The sequence below is a fragment of the Stomoxys calcitrans genome, chromosome 2 (assembly GCF_963082655.1).
Source record: "Stomoxys calcitrans chromosome 2, idStoCalc2.1, whole genome shotgun sequence".
In the NCBI taxonomy this organism is placed as follows: domain Eukaryota; kingdom Metazoa; phylum Arthropoda; class Insecta; order Diptera; family Muscidae; genus Stomoxys; species Stomoxys calcitrans.
Genome location: NC_081553.1, coordinates 164,314,195 through 164,334,301, shown reverse-complemented (window position 1 = coordinate 164,334,301; position 20,107 = coordinate 164,314,195). Strand labels below are relative to the sequence as shown.

The 20,107-nt window shown below is 40.5% G+C and overlaps 1 protein-coding gene and 1 long non-coding RNA gene across 3 annotated transcripts in view; one reads left to right on the top strand and one right to left on the bottom strand.

The window, feature by feature from the left end:
• The window catches only part of LOC106084263 (LIM domain-containing protein A), a 906,287-nt gene that overhangs the window by 385,820 nt on the left and 500,360 nt on the right, over positions 1-20,107 (top strand). The window lies entirely within an intron of this gene.
• On the bottom strand, positions 6,413-6,783 carry LOC106084268 (uncharacterized). Its single transcript, XR_001220783.1, has 2 exons — positions 6,642-6,783; positions 6,413-6,551 (listed from the first exon to the last, which is right to left on the bottom strand). It is a non-coding gene; the product is annotated as an uncharacterized LOC106084268 (long non-coding RNA).

The window sequence follows — 20,107 nt, the reverse complement described above, 5'->3', positions numbered from 1 at the left end:
AAAATTTGCGTTCAAGTCTAGGTGGCGCTTTTCCTCCTAAAGATACGTCAAATGAGGTTATTTGACTCATTATGACAATATGGGACTCAAAGGAAGGGTATTAAAGAGTAGAAAACGAATTTGATATCCAATTTTGGAGCCAAGTGTTTTGGGGTACGCCCTAAAGCACACCCTAAACTGAACTTCTCTTCCGTTGGGAATGAAGAACGAATTTGATATCTATTTTCAGTGCAAAGTGCCGCTCCAGCCCCAAAACACCCTATAAATGGTTCATATTCAAATTAAAGGGATTTGGAAGTGCAGCACGAATTTGATATCCATATTTGAGCCAAAATGTCTGAGGTGCCATCGCTCCCCTTAAAAAGCAATTCTTATTATCCTAATTTTTGAAAACACCAAGAACCTAGCAGAGGCAATCTTCTCACACATCTATGAGTGATTTCCGATTTAAGTTTAAACTCAATGATAAGGGACCTTTTTTTATAGCCGAATCCGAACGGCCTTCCGTAGTGCGATACCTCTTTGGGGAAAATTATTTAAATGACCATACATGGCATTGTACCTCGCAAATGTCGCCAACATTATGAGGGGATACACACCGCTTTGTCCGATGTTCTCGCCAGGATTCGAACGCGCTCATCGTCATAGGCTACAATGGCACAAATTCGATATCCACATTCAGGGTGAAGTCTCCGCACCCTAAAAAAATATTAGAGAGTTAAAGAAGGCACAGCGGAGCGGGCCCGGTTCGGCTAGTATAAATTAAAGAAGAGGGGTACAAATCTTACAAATAATAAACGTAAATAAAAAAAAAACATTTTGCGTCTATGCGGCTGCACAATCTTAACTTTTTGAAATCTGCACCGCATTCAACCAACAATGTGGAGTGTATTTGAAGTCAAGATACACCCATGAGACATACAAGTTTGGATTATAAATATAATCTATTTCGGCAGATCAGTTTATATAGAAGTAAATTGCAAATAAGTTCCAATGTAGACCATATTCGTATGAAAAATTTGTCTTTTATAGACTCAACTCCCCATATCGGTCTATATGGCAGATATAGCGAAACATATTCCCATTAAGAACATATTCGGTTGCGATGTCGATGGTTTCAACTCTCTGTTTGCTGTCCATGCCCTGGTATTTTCTGCCAAATGCATTGCGATGTTTGTTTTATGACACTTTGCAGCAAATGAACCAAATCATTTCATATTGTCAATGTCAATGATATTTATGCATATTCCCGCAGTGCTCGGTTATCTAATGAATCAATGCTGCAATAAATGCGGGTGGTAATATTGGTTGTTGTTTCTATTCTATTGTTGTTAATTGGAACTCGACATCGAATCACTGCTCTGTGGTTGGTATTTTGCAAAATTTAATAATGCATATTTTTCATCGCAATAGCAAACAACAAAGGCGGCATAAGAAAACTTAAAAAACTAATTTCTTAACATTAGGGTGTTTCGAAAATTATTGTTTATTGTTTAACATTTTGCACTGGCCTGCTGAACAAAAGCTGTTCAGTAATTTGCTTCTATTTCCAGAAAAGCAAAAGTGTGCTGATGCTAAAGAATATGACGGCCTCACTCTAATATTTCAATGACATTCTCATTGCGTCATCGTTGCCATTGACATTGAAATTGGCGGTAAATGAAGTTTTGTGTTGTGCTGCGAAAGCAAATGCCAACTTAAAACCATGCCACCTCCTCACAACCATCTCGACTAACATGCCGGTTGTGAGTGGGTTGCTGGTATTTCATTGTTACTGTAGCCATAGCTGCTCCTGCCCGCTGCCCGTTGCGTGCTGGTCTAATGGCAATTATTTACTTAATTGCTAGTTGAGTAATGGCTAATGAATCGCAATGCCTTGTGAGTGGATGATGATTCCAAGTTGCAACTAGAAATTTGTTGTTCATTTGTCGTTAATATCTGTGGTCGTTTGTTCTGTCCGGTTGATGTGTTTCGATTGCCGGCTTTTGTCATTAACATTTGGCTCCCATCAAGAGAACGCAATACAGTTATAGGAAATTCAACCCCCTGAAATTAATCTTCAAGAATGGTTTAAATCAAGTTAAACGAACTTATATAGAAATTCGATGGATATTCAATTAGAATGCACAAAGGGCGCAAAAGGGAAAATGTGGGTATTCTTATTTGAATGCGGAAATTGAAATTCAATCATTTGTGGCGATCCTCCCTTATGTTGTGACTATTGATGCTATCTTATGGATAGATAGTTTTTCAGTTTTGTTATATTGATTATGGTTTTTCCCCCTATGTGTATTAAATATATTTTTTTCTTACACAACAATTAGTGATAATACATTTATTTTTTTTTCGTTACAGGTAAGCACATATGTACATACGAAGGACATACAAACCTTAAGGGAAATCTTATACCTGGAAATAAAGGTGACTCTGAAGTGAAGATGATATGTTTGAAACTAATGAGACATATGATAAAAAGTATAATATCTCATTAATTAAGGGAAAACCTGAAAATAATGTGTTCGAGATGAAGAATAGAAAATGTTATTCCAAATCTGATAAACAAATTGTTTTTTGACAATTTGGGTTGCTTGCAGGGAGTAGGTTGTTAGGTTGAAAAGAGGGTGCAGATATTATTCCGCCCCATGCCACTATGGACATACACCTAAGCCAGTAATCGGCTTGTTGTGCGCTCTAAAAACTATAAAGTAACCTAAAAAAAATTAAGTTAGGAATTCCGTGCTACTTACAAAATCTTTAATTGTTTTCAATACCACTCCTTAAGTTGGTTCATGTCTGGTATTGTGTCTCCACCTAAGTGCCGGTATCTGTTAGACGCGAAAGCGGGGCAATGACAAAGGAAATGCTTCAATGTCTCATCATTTTCCCCTCATGCCCTACACATGCTATCACTTGCCGCACCGATTTTATATAAGTGAGCTCGTAGTCCTATGTGCCCCATTATGATACCAATAGCTATACAGACCTCCTTCTTGATTCCTTTCAAGGAAGGCGTTAATCTCTTTCTTACACTGCAAGACTGTTACTATCCTGGTTGGTATTGCCCTTATGGCAATTTTACTGTCGGTAAAGATGTTCACGCTCGATTTTACATAAGTGAGCTCGTAGTCCTATGTGTCCCGTTATGACTCCAAAAGCTATACTGACCTCCTTCTTGCTTCCTTTCAATAATAGCCTCGTCTTCTCGCCATCTGGATCCCCACACAGGATTTTCGCCGTCCTAACGTTCGCACTCGACGTCCGCGGGTCAGCACCACACCACTTCACGCATTCCCTGATCGCTTGGATCTCCGCCTGCAGGACCGTATTGTGGTCAGGCAGTCTAAAACAGATCGCAGTCCCTGGGTCCCGCAGTCCCAATGCAAACGCCGAGGCCCACTCTGTCTTCTTGCTTTGATCCATCCGTGTAACATGATCTTCCAGATGGCAATACTAGGGTTCCGTCAATCCAAGACTATGCCTCTGGTAGCAGTGCATCGCACCCGACTTCAAGGTTCAGTATTCCATTATCTTCCAAGTTTTCGTACTGTAAATATTCTGAAAAAAAAAAAAACAAAGCAGCAAAAAACATTCCGTACTTTTGGAAGTAATACAAAAAATGTAATCCTCACTGTAAGTTAGAAAAAAAAAGGTAAGTTCATACGGTCTTGAGCATATTTTAACCATTTCGTGTTCATTTCCACTTCATGCCAACTAGGAAATATCCCACTCCCTGCACAGGGCACTCCACAGGGGGGCATTTTATCGCCACTCCTGTGGGTGACCACCATAAATGACCTACTAAGGATGCTGATTCAGGAGGGATTTGAACCCGTCTGCTAAGGAGCTATGCAAAAGGGCCGAAAGGGTCTTGCATATGGCATATGACTGCGTTGGACCCAGAGATCTCAATGTTAACCCAGAGAAGACTGAAATATGCCTGTTCACGAGGAAGACGAAGGTGGGCCAATTTAACGCACCACGTTTCCTCAATAAGACTATTTCGATATCTGAGAAGGTCAACCGATTGGAAACCTCTTCCCTTCCTTCCAGATTTCTTATCGTCGCCTCGATTATACCGCGATGGTATGAGCTGCTCCCATCCTCAATTCATTCTCCCATCGCCTTAAGTCTCATAGCCGTAATGGCCGCCTCACACTTAATCTGTATGTCAATGGGTCTGATATCTACAATAGAATAGTCTCCAGTGCCCTAGTGGGCGTGGTGCTCATCGCTTCGCCTATGCCAAGACAACATGTTCTCTGAACCTGTTGTATGGTCCTTTTGCACTTTTTCTCCACAGCAGTCCACCAAACTACTGAGGCGTAAGTAAGTTTCGGTCTAATCACGCTTCTGTAGAGCCAGTGGACTATCCTCGGAATCAGGCCCCATTTCGAGCCTACGGTCCGTCTACATAGTGCCCAACATCTGTGAGCCTTCTCAGTAAGCTCCTGAATGTGACACTTCCAATTCAGTAACCTGTCCAAGATCTCACCTAAGTATTTGACCTTGTCATCTCGTCATATCGAAATCGTCTTACTGAGGAAACGTAGTGCGTTAAATTAGCCCACCTTCGTCTTCCTCGTGATCAGGCATATTTCAGTCTTCTCTGAATTAACATTGAGACCCCTGGGTCTAGCCCAGTCATATGCCATATGCAAGACCCTTTCGGCCCTTTTGCATAGCTCGTTCGGATCCTTACCCCTTAGAAGTATTATAACATCGTCTGCTACGATTCGCATCTACTTTGAAGAAGTACGGTCCAATGATGCGACAAACTGTGACATTTTCTGTATGCATTGGTAGCTCTAGCAATGCGTCTGCCTGAGCGAAAATGAGAAATAAATGAGCAAAAATGAGCACGCGATGAACTTTCTTAACAGATCACACATTTGATAATAAAATTCAATAATTTGCAAACGTTATTCTTTGTAAGACGATTTATGGTTAAATTAAAGACCAAACTGATAATGTTTGACAGTGAAAGAAAACCAGTGTTGTCAAAAAGATAATAGCTAAAATATCCCCCCTTATTTTTAATGGCTATATTTCAAAGTAGAGGAGACAATACACCTGCTTTAGGTGTTTTTCTGCTATCCCTTTTTTAGATCTGTATATCCCAAGCCAGCCGTAAATAATCTTTGAGTAAGTAAGTTATTAATAACCTTTTTTACAGAACTGTTGATGCCTAGAAACTCCAGCTCCTTCATGATTGAGGTCTGTCAAGAAATGTTACAATAGTATATTCCGTATCAGCGAGACAACGCTGTCGTGAGAGGCGACTGGGTCGTGAGAGGCGACTGGGTCGTGAGAGGCGACTGGGTCGTGAGAGGCGACTGGGTCGTGAGAGGCGACTGGGTCGTGAGAGGCGACTGGGTCGTGAGAGGCGACTGGGTCGTGAGAGGCGACTGGGTCGTGAGAGGCGACTGGGTCGTGAGAGGCGACTGGGTCGTGAGAGGCGACTGGGTCGTGGGAGGCGACTGTGTCGTGAGAAGCTGTTTCCGTGGACGTGCCCTTATATGGTATTATATGGTATGTTTCTACCAACCTCTCAAAAGTCTTCAGCATTAATGATGACAGACTTATAGGACAAGAATCTTTCGCATTCATGTGATGCGATTTCCCATCATTCGGAATGATAATTACCTTTTTGACACTCCATCACACAGGTATCTTAGCCATGGAGCCACTCTATCGGACACAGTTTGTAATTCAATCAGTGATGCCTCATCATGGCCTGGCGACTTAAAGGAGTGTTTCTTCAAAAGACATTGTCCATACATTCTCTGACTTCTGAATATATTCCACCGTAATAGGTCTTGAGGACAGGATCTTCCTTAACCTAGAGGCCTCAGATATATCCCCCAAGAAGCTGTAGAATTTCACACAAGATATTTGTTCTGACTCTTTTCCAGCTCGCCCTTGTATTTTCTTACCTCAACGTTATAGACGTTCCAATCGCGTCATGCCCTGTGTCGCCCTGTTGAAGAGTTTTCTCAACACTTCCTTAGGCCAACCAGTTCTGGGTCCACCATGACACTTGGTTTGACTGTAGGAAATGCTGACAGAAGCGAGTCTTTAAGAGGCATTCGTGATCTGTTTGACCATTGTGTCTATATCCTCTGCAGTTTGCACTTCGTGTTCAAGTCTAGAGGGGATAGCCGTCCAGAATGTGTGCCAAAATGAGTCCCAATCCACCTCTCTTCGGTTAAGTCGAGGGACCACTTTTGCAATATTTTGTGCTAGGCTGTATATTACATAACAATGATCAGAGAAGCTGTGGTCATCCAACTCTTGCCAGTCACATATCCTTCCGCATATATCTTCCGATTCAAAGGTAACATCTAATACCTCGTGCCTTTTCCTGGTAATAAAGGTAGAGCAACCCTACCTATTTGACAATTCGGAAAGCAAAGCGGATTAAACTTTTTCTTTAATCTCTATAAAAAAATAGATTGTATCCAAATAAATAACAAACCATTGGCTCCAAAATGACTTTCGCAACCACATACTCTCTCAATTTAACCATATATTCAGCTTTAATGGTAAATAACCTAAAAAGAATATCAAAACTAATTAAATTTGATGCCAACGAGGCGAAAATTGCAAATGTTTTTTGAGGCTATAAAATGCGAGATTACCACCTGGATTAGATTTGACTCGGCCACTCATAGACACAGACATATTGCAATGAATGCATACAACGACAGATATGGATGTAATTTCAGATTTAATTGATTTTCAAATCGGGGAGTTATTTGGTTGATATTTTCTTTTCCTGCTCATACAATCTACAATCAATGTCTCCTATAAAATGTATAAAAATCAATTTGTCATTAAATGACGGCTAACATTTCGTTTTGCAAATGTTAGCGGTTCTGGTGCGAGGCTGCTGCATGGTTTCCAATTATTCCCTTCAATCATGCATACTTTTCATGATAATAGGTATGCAACAGATGTTTGCTATGAAGTGGAAAATTTTGCAACGCCAATGCGCAAAATGCAGTGTATTAAGACTGTAGACATCAGGAGATGAATATGTAAAGAATTTATTTCATTATCTGTTAAAGAAATCCGGTAACAATGAGCTAAGTTCAGTTGGGCCAAATCTTGTATACCTTCCATTATGAATCGCTTTCGAAAAGTTTTCTGGACGATTTCGATTTCTCTACATTAGAGAGTCCCAATTTTTCCCCCTTTGATTCGAATAAGCAAAATAGTAAATATTATGGCGATCGGTTAACGATAACCTTTGCCGAATGACATCCAAAGTTGGATGTAGAGCTTTTTAGGAATCCAGTTTATCATTTCAAGTCTCAGCATGGAATTGTTATAAAATGGAAACATTTATATTGCGGACACACTTTCTAGCCAACGACATCCAAGCGATAGACCTCTTCAAGTCTAGATTGGGCCACATCATTTTGGAGGGTTCATAAAACGCACTTTGTGTTCATCGGTCATTTGTTGCCCTTCGGGTTCCATCCTGAAAACTTTGCTTACATGCCGCTATAGACGCCAGTTCACCTGGAATGTATAAAGTAACATAGTCTCTAGTCTCGATAGTTTCTAGTCTGCTCTAGAATTCCCTGGTATATCTCTGTGGCCTGGCACCCAAAACAGGAGAATTTTAAACTGTACTGCCATCTCGTTGAGAGATCTTCGACAGTCTAAGGCGGTTCTTGAATTTCGAAATACGTTTCTCAAAGATGTAATAGCTGTTTGGCTGTCCGAGAATATATTTTTGCCAATACTCGTTATGGCATTATATCTTTGCAAAGCCACTACTTTTTAAAATGCTCTCATCTTCTTTTGATACACACTACAATGGGTAACCCTCTCTATATGCACTGGATAGAGTTCTTCGGAATATATCATAAAGCCCACCTGGTTGCATTGTCTGAAAAAATTCCGTATTTATAGGGATATTGTAGTTCCAATCGGTTCTTTCATAAATAGTAGTACAGAACTGTTCCTTAGGGGCCTAGGCAATATGCAATCCACACTCCCTGGAACATTGTGCATTGTATCAAGGATAACGCAGTGCCCGTAGCCGACGCATGACCAAAGAGAACGTTTCCTTAGCCAAACAGCAGTGGTCACAGCCACAATGTCCAGAGACATTAGGTGTACCATTAGATTCAGTGCCTCAGTTGGTGTCGTCTTCAATGAGGCTGTAATCCATCCCCTGGATCCTGCAGATTATTCAAAGGTAGGTAGACTTTTACAGCACCTTCTACCAGACCACAACACCATTTACATTATAGGTCAGACAACTGAAGTATACGGCCAGTGAATGATACACGGTTCAAATCCCCAACTTATGTCACATACACTCTGCTCAAATGACGTGCTCAAATTATTTTTCGAACCTCTTTTAAATCGACCGTAAATACAGTTTTTACTCCTATGCATGGAGTATTGTAAAAACTGCATGCAACTGTTGCCAAATATGGCAAACCATATGCTACGAAAGAGGTGGATAAATTGTGGGTCCATGACATAAGGATATGGGAGAAAATGGAACAGGGGACACCACAGGGGTCACTCTATCGAAAGGGACCCGTGCCAAATCTTTCAATACGGAAATTTTCAACGAAATTTTGTCTTTAGAGAAAATTTCATTGAAAATGTGGTTTTAGAGAAAGTTTCGTAATAATTTTGTCTGAAACAAAAAAATCATAAAATTTTTGTCCTAAGAGAGAATTTCATTGAAATTTTGTTTTTATATAAAACTAGCTGGACCGGGCCCGCTCCGCAGCTCCTTCTTTAACTTTATAATTTTTTTAGGATGGAGACACTTCGCCCTGCATGCGGATATCGAATTCTTGCCATTGAAGCCTATGACGCTGAACGCGTTCGAATTCTGGCGAGAACATCGGACAAAGCGGTGGTTATCCCTTCTAAATGTTGGCGACATTTGCGAGGCACAATGCCATGCATGGTCATTAAAAAAATGTTCCCGAAAGAGGTGTCGCACTGCGGGACTCCGTTCGGACTCGGTTATAAAAAAAGGTACCCTATAATTGAGTTTAAACTTGAATCGGAAAGTACTATATGATGTGTGAGAAGATTTCCCCTGCTCGGTTCCTGGAGTTTTTAAAAATTAGGGTAATGAGAAGAGCTCTTTTGGGGGACGGATGGCACCTCAGACATTTCGACTCAAATATGGATATAAAATACGTGTTGCCCTTAAAAATCCCCTTAACTTGAACCCCATATTGCCATGGCCGGTAAACGTGAACAGTTTGGAGGGTATTTTGGGTAAATTCGTTTTTTATTCCCAACGGAAATGAAGTTCAGTTTAGGGTGTGCATTAGGCCGTATCCTAAAACACTTGGCTGCAAAATTGGATATCAAATTCGTTTTCTACTCTCAAATACCTTTCATTTGGGTCCCACATTGTCATAATGGGTCATATAAGCCATATGTCGTATCTTTATAAGGAAAAGCGGCACCTAGACTTGAACGCAAAATTTAATATCATATTCGTAATCTACTCCCTAATACCTTTCATTTGAATCCCATGGTTGGCTAATATGCCCATTTGGGGTTATTTGGGTATTGACATGAACTTTGAATATATTTGTTTAGAGGAATTTAGGGGTTGGGGGTGGGGAGAGGTTGCTGTTGGAGCCAAATTTTAATACGATATTAGTTTTCTGGTCTCCAATACCTTTCATTTGATACCCTTATTGTAGAGAGTGTCCGCCTCCATTATATATAGCCTATGTTTCCTTCCAGACAAACGTACACAATCTATTAAAATTTAAAGAAAATCGGTTCAGCCTAATATCATATAGTCATAATGGGTCTAATGACGTTTTTGAGGGGTGGAGTGACCCCCTATACTTCGATCTGATTTTGTATGCCGGATTCGAAATCTACTCCCGAATACCTTTCATTAGGGCCCCATATTGAAATTAACGTCGAATATGTATGTTTGGGAGAGTTATGGGGTTGGGGCGGCCCGATGGGTACTTAGACTCAAATTTTAATACCATAATTCGTATTCTTCTCTCCAATACCTTTTATTTGATACCTATGTTGTCCCGATCGGTCCACTTTCGATTTTGGGTTGTGTTTTAGGCATAAGGGTGGGTTCGTCCCCCTTCCGATTCCGAATAAATGTATAGCCTATGTTTCCTTCCAGACCAACCTACACAATATGGGAAAATTTCGAGAAAATCGGTTCTGCCGTTTTTCTGTCTCTACGGAACAAACAAACCGAGTCCCATATATCTGTGATTGCCTAACGAGCCAATTTTGGGCGTTTTTGTAGGGGTGGGGTGACCTCCTATACTTCGACATGAATTTGTATGCCAGATTCGTTATCTACTCCCGCATATTTTTCATTTGATACCCATATTGTCCTTATCGGTCCACTTTTGATTTTGGGTGGTACTTTTGTGGTATGGGGGAGGGTCCGCCCCCTTCCGTTATCAATAAATTATAAAGCATATTCCTACTTCCTTATCATATTCGTAATCTACTCCCGAATACCTTTCATTTGAGTCCAATATTGTCATGATCGTCAAATAAACCTATTTTAAGGGGTTTTGGGGCTGGGGCGGCCCCCTTAGTTCTTGGACCCAACTTTTAATAGGAAATTCGTACTCTACTCTTGAATACCTTTCATTTGAATCCCATATTGTCCATACCGGTCCACTTTTATCATTGGGTTGTACTAAGGGGGAGGGTCCCGATATCAAAACATTATATATCTAGACCAACCTACACAATCTGTGAAAATTTCAAGGAAATCGGTTCAGCCGTTTTTGGGTCTATACGAAACAAACAAACAAACCGATAAACAAACATACAAACAAACACAAGTTGAATTTAATATATAAGATTTTCTTTTGAAATAGAATTTCAGGGTGGGAGCCATTGGGTCACAGTGTTTGCTTTTTGCAGCAAGCTTTTTTCTATAAGTGTGGCTCCATAGAAACCGATCTCACGATTTGACGTCTTGAGCCCCTGGGAGCCGCAATCCGACTTTGATGAAATTTTACACGGAATGTTTTGTTATGACTTCCAACAACTGTATCAAATAGGGTTCACATCGGTCAATAACCTAATATAACTCCCATATAAACAGATCTGCCGGCTCGACATGTTGAGCACCTGGAAATCGCAATTGTTATCCGCTATGGCTGGAATTTTGCAAAGTGTGTTTTGTTATGACTTTCAACGACCATGCCAAGGAGTAAATCTAGCCGCTTGAAATTTTGCACAAATACTTCTTACTAGTGTAGGTCGGTTGGTATTGTAAATGGGCCATATCGGTCCATGTTTTGATAAAGCTGCCATATAATCCGATCTTGGGTCGTGACTTCTTGAGTCTCTAGAGTTCGCAATTCTTATCCGATTGGAATGAAATTTTGCACGACGTGTTTTGTCATGATATCCCACAAGTGTGCCAAGTATGGTTGAAATCGGTCCATAACCTGATATAGCTGCCATATAAACCGATCTTGGGTCTTGACTTCTTGGGCCTCTAGAGTGCGCAATTCTTATCCGATGGGGATGAAATTTTGCACGACGATGATATCCAACAACTGTGCCAAGTATGGTTCAAATCGGATGATAAGCTGATGTAGCTGCCATATAAACCGATCTTGGGTCTTGACTTCTTGAGCCTCTAGAGTGCGCAATTTTTCCGATTGGAATGAAATTTTGCACGGCGTGTTTTATTATGATATCCAATAATTGTGCTAAGTATGGTTCAAATTGGTCCATAACCTGATATAGCTGCCATATAAACCGATCTTGCGTCTTGACTTCTTGAGCTTCTAGAGGGCGCAATTCCTATCCGACCTGGCTGAAATTTTGCAAGACGTATTTTCTTATGACTGTCAACAACTGTACCAAATAAGGTTCAAATCGGTTCATAACCTAATATAGCTGCCATATTAACCGATCTGGGATTTTTACTTCTTGAGCCTCAAGAAGGACTTATTATCATCCGATTTGGCTGAAATTTTGTGCAACGGGATCTTCCATGACCTAAAACATACGTGTCAAATATGGTCTGAATCGGTTTTCAGCCTGATACAGCTGCCCTATAAACCATCTCCCTATTTTACTTCAAGAGCACCTAAAAGGCCCAATTCTTATTCGATTTGGCTGAAATTTTACACATATACTTCTACTGTGGTCTCCAACATTCGATTCAATTAGCAAAGCAATTCTTTTCTTTTATCCTTTGTTTATCTAAAAAGAGATACCGCGCACAGATCTCGACAAATGCGATCCATGGTGTAGGGTATATAAGATTCGGTCCGGCCGAACTTAGCATGCTTTTACAATTGTGATGTCTATAGACAAAAGAAACAGGCAATAGACTTAATGCGTTTCTGCCCGTATTGTTTTTTTTTTTGCTTCGACATTAAGCTTGGCTGTCTGTTCATTTGATATATATTTTTGTTGGTTTTTTTCTAAAGCTGGCTGCATTTTTTGTTTTTTCAATTGTTATGGCAAAGAAACAAAACTGAAATGTACAAAATCCGATTATTGGTTGTTTAGCAACAATTATCTTCGCTTAAGCAACTCAATCAAATGGACTGAAACTGAGGCACTACGGACTGGAGCATTGAAATGCGATTTGTTTCAGTGCAGATCAATTATGGTTTGCAGCTCGACTACTTACTGAACGGCTCGAACGACTGGGTGACTGTTCGGCTGCGATGTATGGCCATTGTCGTTTGTGTGGTGGTGTGGTGATTGGTGTTGTTGGGGCTTTTGGTTTGGTGTTTCTTGCAAAAAGGCCCCCGATTTAGTCCGTCATAAATGGAGAAACCTTTCAGAGTTCTTTTGTGGCGGTGCTTCTAGACTTTGGTACAATGCGGCTCTTTGTTAGACATTTCAAAGCAACATTTGTCTAACCTTGAGTTGATGTTGGTGTTGCTGATGTTGCCTTTGCTATTTGGTCCGTCTGTCGCTCACCTCGACTATTTGGGGCTGGTTGCTAATAATCGTTTTTTGCTAGCTTTGTTTGCAAACCTTTCCAGCTCACACTTTTTGCCACTCATATGCAGTCCGTCAGCCGTCAGTCGTCAGTTTGTTTGGAGCTTTTGTTTTTCCATTTGAGTTTTCTTCATCATCATAGCCTTTTTTAATGGCTGAGGATTTTGTTGTTAACATGGTAAAACCATTGAGCGAACAACTAAACCTAAATCTTTGCAATGGCAATAATTGCAGTTTTTTTTTTCTCGCTAATGCGGTGTGTGAGGTGCGCGCTATTCGAACGGTCCGTATCACCCTGAAAATTAACCCAGCCTGCCAAGAGCGATCGTAACGTTTGATCTCTGATTTGGCTTGGCTTGGTTTAGTCGAAGAACGCGAGCAGTGGTGCACCGCAGTGGTGCCACAACAAAAGCCATCAACTGAAGGTTATCAATACGGAACCAGAGTCTTTGTTGGTTGCTTGCTTGGCTTCCAAATGCATAACGATGGTCGAGGCATTAAAATTTAACTACACCAGCTTGTAATTAAAATAAAGTCTTAATAAGTAATTATTTCAAAGAAGTTTTTCGTGAGTCAGTCGGCAAAAGAAAATGAGAGCTGATGGCATAATGAATTACACAAAAATTGTGTTGAAATCCAAACTGCAAGCGAGGAAACAAAGCTTTTTTTGCTTAAATTAAAACAAGTAAAAACGCATTAAGTTTGGCCTTGCCGAACTTTGGATACCGACCACCATGGATATGCATATTTACTACCCCATTTTACTATAACTCTACCATATCTACCGTATTTGTCGATCTGGACATATTTTGGACAGTTGTTAGAGGTCATAACAGAACTCGAACTCTACATGCAAATTTTCAGCCAAATCGGATAAAATTTGCGCCTTGTAAGGCCTCAAGAAGTCAAATCGGGAGATTGGGGAATATGGGAGCTATATCAGGTTGTAGACCCATTCGGACCTTACTAACCACAGTTGTTCGAAGTCATAACAGAACTCTACATGCAAAATTTTAGCCAAGGCGGACAAAAATTGCGGCTTGTAAGGACTCAAGAAGTCAAATCGGGTTATCGGGGTGTATGGGAGCTATATCAGGTTATAGACCGATTCGGACCGTTCTTGGCTCAGTTGTTGGAAATGGTAAGAGAACACTATGTGCAAAATTTCAGCAAAATCGGACAAAATTTGCGCCTTTTAAGGTCACAAGAAGTCAAATCGGGAGATCGGGGAATATGAGAGCTATATCAGGTTGTAGACCGATTTGGACTGTACTTATCACAGTTGTTCAAAATTATAACGGAATATCACATGAAAATTTTCAGGCAAATCGTACAAGAATTGGGGCTTGTAAGGGCTCAAGAAGTCAAATCGGGAAATAGGGGTGTATGGGAGCTATAACAAGTTATAGACCGATTCGGAGCGTCCTTATCATAGTTGTTCAAAGTTATAACGGAACATCAAATGCAAAATTTCAGCCAAATTGAACAAAAATTGGGGCTTGTTAGAGCTCAAGAAGTCAAATCGGGAGATCGGGGTATATAGGAGCTATATCAAGTTATAGACCGATTCGGACCGTACTTGGCACTGTTGTTAGAAGTCATTACAGAAATTGCGTCTTCCAGGGTCTCAAGAAATTAAATCGGTAGATCGGTTTATATGGGAGCCAAATCGTAATCTGAACCGATATGGCCCATTTGCAATGCCCAACGATGTACTACATCAATATTAAGTATCTGTGCAAAATTTCAAGCTGCTAGCTTTACTAGCGTTCGACCGCTATCGTGATTTCGACAAATAGACGGACATTGCAAGATCGACTCAGAACATCGAGGCTATCAAAAATATATATGCTTTATAAATTTGTATCCACCACCATCCTATGGTGGTGGATACAAATTTATGTCCATGCCTATGACGAGGGTAAGGTCCCAGGAGACTGTCCTGCATAAAACGAAAGAATGCCAAAACGTACACGCTGACGGTATGCGTTGAATCCGAGGGGACTTTTAACAATGTGCGGACCGACACAATGATCCAATCCTTAAACTAGTATCGGATGGAACTGGTTTTTAGAGACGGGATAAACCATATGCTAAGGAACAAGTGGATAAATTGGCATAAAGGTAAGGGAGAAAGTGGCACGGGGCACGCCGCAAAGGGGCATTTTATTGCCGCACATATGGGTGACCATCATAAACAACCTATAACGGATGCTGACTAAGGAGGGACGTGAATCTCTCTGGTATGTAGACGATGTTATAATACTTCTAAGAGGTAAGGATCCGAACCATCTATGCACAAGGGCCGAAAATATTAACTCAGAGAATTCTGAAATCTGCCTGCTCACGAAGATGACGAAGGTGGAATAATTTTACGCACCACGTTTACTCAATAGAACGATTTCGATATCTGACAAGGTGAAATACTTAGGAGTGATCTTGGACAGGAAACTGAATTGGAAGTTTGAAAATATTTCCCAATTTTGTGAATAAGTAACTAAAAAATTGTTATTTATTTTTATACCCACCACCGAAGGATGGGGGTATATTCATTTTATCATTCCGTTAGCAACACATCGAAATATTCATTTCTGACCCTATAAAGTATATATACTCTTGATCAGCATAAAAATCTAAGACGATCTAGCCATGCCCGTCCATCTGCCTATTGAAATCACGCTACAGTCTGTGAGCTGAAACTTTGCCCAGACATAGTCCGATATAGCCCATCTTAAGCTCGAAGATGGGCTATATCGGACTATATCTTGATATAGCCCCCCCCCCCCCCCCCCCCCCCCCCCATAGACCGATCCGCCAATTTAGGGTCTTAGGCCCATAAAAGCCACATTTATTATCCGATTTTGCTGAAATTTGGAACAGTAAGTTGTGTTAGGCCCTTCGACATTCTTCTTCAATTTGGCCCAGATCGGTCCAGATTTGGGTATAGCTACCATATAGACCGATCCGCAGATTTAAGGTTTTGGGTCCATAAAACGCGCATTTACTGTCCGATTTCGCCGAAATTTGAGATAGTGAGTTGTGCTTGGCCAGGCGACATCCTTCTTCAATTTGGCCCAGTTCGGTTCAGATTTGGAAATAGCTGTCCTATAGACCGATCTCTCGATTTAAGTCTTGGCCCCATAAAAGACACATTTCTAACCCATGGATATAGCTGTCCTATAGACCGATCTCTCGATTTAAGTCTTGGCCCCATAAAAGACACATTTCTAACCCGATTTCGTTGAAATTTGACACAGTGACTTATGTTAGGCTTTTCGACATCCCTGTCGTATTTGGTTAAGATCGGTCTATATTTGGATATGGCTACCAAAAAGACCAATGTTTTGTGTTACAAAATTGAACAATGACTTGTACTTAATAGACCACTCAATATCCGCGTCGAATTTGGTCCAAATCGGACCATATTTAGACAAAGCTGCTATGGAGGCATAAATTATACATTATGAAAGATGGTTTGTATATACCGGAGGTGGTGGGTATCCAAAGTTCAGCCCGGCCTAACTTAACGCCTTTTTACTTGTTTTTTTATTACCGTTACACCTCAAGCAACAAACTCAAAAATAAGAGATGATTCGCATCATTCGCTCAGTATTTGTTGCCATTTTGTTTTGGTGCGAAACATGGGGTAGGATATTTTAGACAAAATTGTAACTCTCTTACTCCAACAGCACCGTCCAAAATCAAAAGTGATTCGATCGGGACAATATGGAAGGTCTTTCAGAGTAGAGTGCGAGTATCATATTAAAAATTGGGCCCAAGTATCTCCAAGCCCAAAACTGCATTTTGGCTTGGACGATCATGCCAATATTGGACTCAAATGAAAAGTATTTAGGAGTAGACTTCGAATATGACATTGAAAATCAGGTCCAAAAAATAAAAGACCGCCCAATCCCCTAAAACCAGTCCTCAAATCGAAATATTAGCTTATAATGACTATATTGGGTTCAAATGAAATGTATTTGAGAGTAGATTACGAACATGATACTAAAACTTGTGTCCAAGTATCTGGGTGGCACTCAAACCCCTAAACTCACCACAAATAGGTTAACTGACCAATCGTGACAATGTTGGGATCAAGCGATTCATATATTAAGTAGAATGGGAAGCTAATATACGAACCTACACAATCTGAAATTTTCAATGTTTGTACAAGTAGGTCTGGAAGGAGCAATAGGTTGCATAATTAATTGATATCGGTAGGGTATGGACTCTCCCCTAAAATCTGCTCCATCCCAAAAACACCTCCGATTAGGAAATTTTTTGATAATGGTAATATGGGTTTCAAAGGAAAGATATTTGAAAGTAGAACACAAATTTGGTATCGTCTTCTGGGACCAAATACCTTGGTGTCCGCCACACACCCAAACAGGACATGCCTACAGAACATGGCAGTATGGGGGTGGAGCAGGCTCACAGACTCTTGGCACCCTAATAGGATACCAAAGCCGTATTTTACTTCCAAATACCCTTAATTTGAGCCCCATATTGCTAAGATCGATAAATATGTCCTGCTTGTGTTTTTGGGATGGGGCGACCATCCAGACACTTGATCCTGAAAATAGGTATCAGTTTCGTGTCCTACTTTCAAATACCTGTCATTTGAGTACCATATTGTATGCCCAGTCTGTTTACCTGATTTTAAGTGGTTTTTTGGAGAATGGCGGCCCCCAGATAATTTGACATAAATTTTAATACCATATTCGTATTCTACTCACCAATAATTTTCATTTTAATCCCATATGGCCATTAACGGCAAATATGGGTGTTTAGAGGGGGGTTTAGGATTGGACCCAATTTTTAATATCAAATTTCTACTTTATTTCCAAATATCTTTTATTTGGGTTCGATATTGTCGCAGTTGCTTTTGGGCTAAGGGTCCCAGGGTCCGACCCCAGTGCTTTCCGATATCAAACCAGTAAGGAAAGGCAAAATTCGGACAGTGCAGACTGTGCTATATCCAATTCTGAACCAATTTTGTTGGACCTCGGCGTGGTTATTCAATAATCCGTATCAAATTTCAAGCAAATACTTTCAAACTGTATTAACTACGGTTGGCAAATGACAACGTTATTGCAAATCACCCAAAATCTGAAGAACATATATATGGGAGCTATATCTATATATGAACCGATTTCTACCAAACTTCTTAGATTTTGTGGTTGCAGTAGAGGAAAGCATTGTACAAAATTTTGGGAACATTGATCAATAAATGCGCTTGCAGCGGCTCTAGGAGTGAAAATCGGGCGATGTATATAAATGAGAGCAATATCTAAATCTGAACCGATGTCTATGAAATTCACCAGTAATGCCGAGGGCCCAGAGAAAATCACTCCTGCCAAATTTCTTAAGAATCAATAAATTGCCACAGTATTGCAATATTAGTCCAAATCGGTTGAAAATATATATGGGAGCTATATCCAAATATGAACCGATTTTTATACCCCCCACCGAAGGATGGGGGTATATTCATTTTGTCATTCCGTTTGCAACACATCGAAATATCCATTTCCGACCCTATAAAGTATATATATTCTTGATCAGCGTAAAAATCTAAGACGATCTAGACATGTCCGTCCGTCTGTCTGTTGAAATCACGCTACAGTCTTTAAAAATTGAGATATTGAGCTGAAATTTTGCACAGATTCTTTTTTTGTCCATAAGCAGGTTAAGTTCGAAGATGGCTATATCGGACTATATCTTGATATAGCCCCCATATAGACCGATCCGCCGATTTAGGGTCTTAGGCCCATAAAAGCCACATTTATTATCCGATTTTGCTGAAATTTGGGATAGTAAGTTGCGTTGGGCCCTTCGATATCCTTCGTCAATTTGGCTCAGATCGGTCCAAATTTGGATATAGCTGCCATATAGACCGATCCTCAGATTTAGGGTCTTAGGCCCATAAAAGCCACATTTTATATATGATTTGGATGAAATTTGGCACAGTGAGTTGTGTTAGGCCCTTCAACATTCTTCGTCAATTTGGCTCAGATTGGTCCAGATTTGGATATAGCTGCCATATAGACCGATCCTCCGATTTATGGTATTAGGCCCATAGAAGCCACATTTATTATCCGATTTTGCTGAAATTTGGGACAGTGAGTTGCGTTGAGCCCTTCGACATCCTTCGTCAATTTGGCATAGATCGCTTCAAATTTGGATATAGCTGCCATATAGACCGAGCCTCTGATTTATAGTCTTAGGCCCATAAAAGCCACATTTATTATCCGATTTTGCTGAAATTTGGGACAGTGATTTGCCTTAGGCCCTTCGACATCTTTCTTCTATTTGGCCCTGATCGGTTCAGATTTCGATATAGCTGCCATATAGACCGATCTCTCGATTTAAGGTTTTGGGCCCATAAAAAGCGCATTTATTGTCCGATGTCGCCGAAATTTGGGACAATGACTTGTGTTGGGCCCTTCGATATTTGTCTTCAAATTGGCTCAGATCGGTTCAGATTTGGATATAGCTGCCATATAGACCGATCTCTCGGTTGAACAATGACATGTACTTATAAGCATTTGGTCTAAATCGGATGATATCACTGAATTTTGATGGTATGTGGTTCACATATATACCCGAGGTGGTGGGTATCCAAAGTTCGGCCCGGCCGAACTTAACGCCTTCTTATTTGTTTCCAATTTCGATAGGCTTCGTCTCTTGGCCAAAAACTATGCCAATACGAGTTTTGAAGAAGATCGGATGAAAATTGCGACGTGTAGTTGGTACACAAATTAACATGGACAGACGGATAGACAGACAGATGGACAGACAAACGGACATAGCCAGAATTTGATTCTGAATCGACCGGTATACTTTTCAAAGGGTCTATTTCTCTTCCTTCTGGGTGCTACAAAAAATGCTCCAACTAATAATGCCCTGTAGCTGTGGTGGTGTAGGGTATACAAATTATCGATTACTGGCTTAGGTGTAGGTTCATAGTGGCATGAAGTGGATTAATATTCGAACCCTCTTTCAACCGAAAGAAGTCCATGCTGTTATGCGGTATTGTGAGAGTTAGAAGTTTACAGGTACCCAGGTTTTCGATGTAAGTGGACTCTGGATAAAAAAAATTGAGAAAGATCCAGTTTCGTGTGAGTTGAGGGTTTATAAAAAT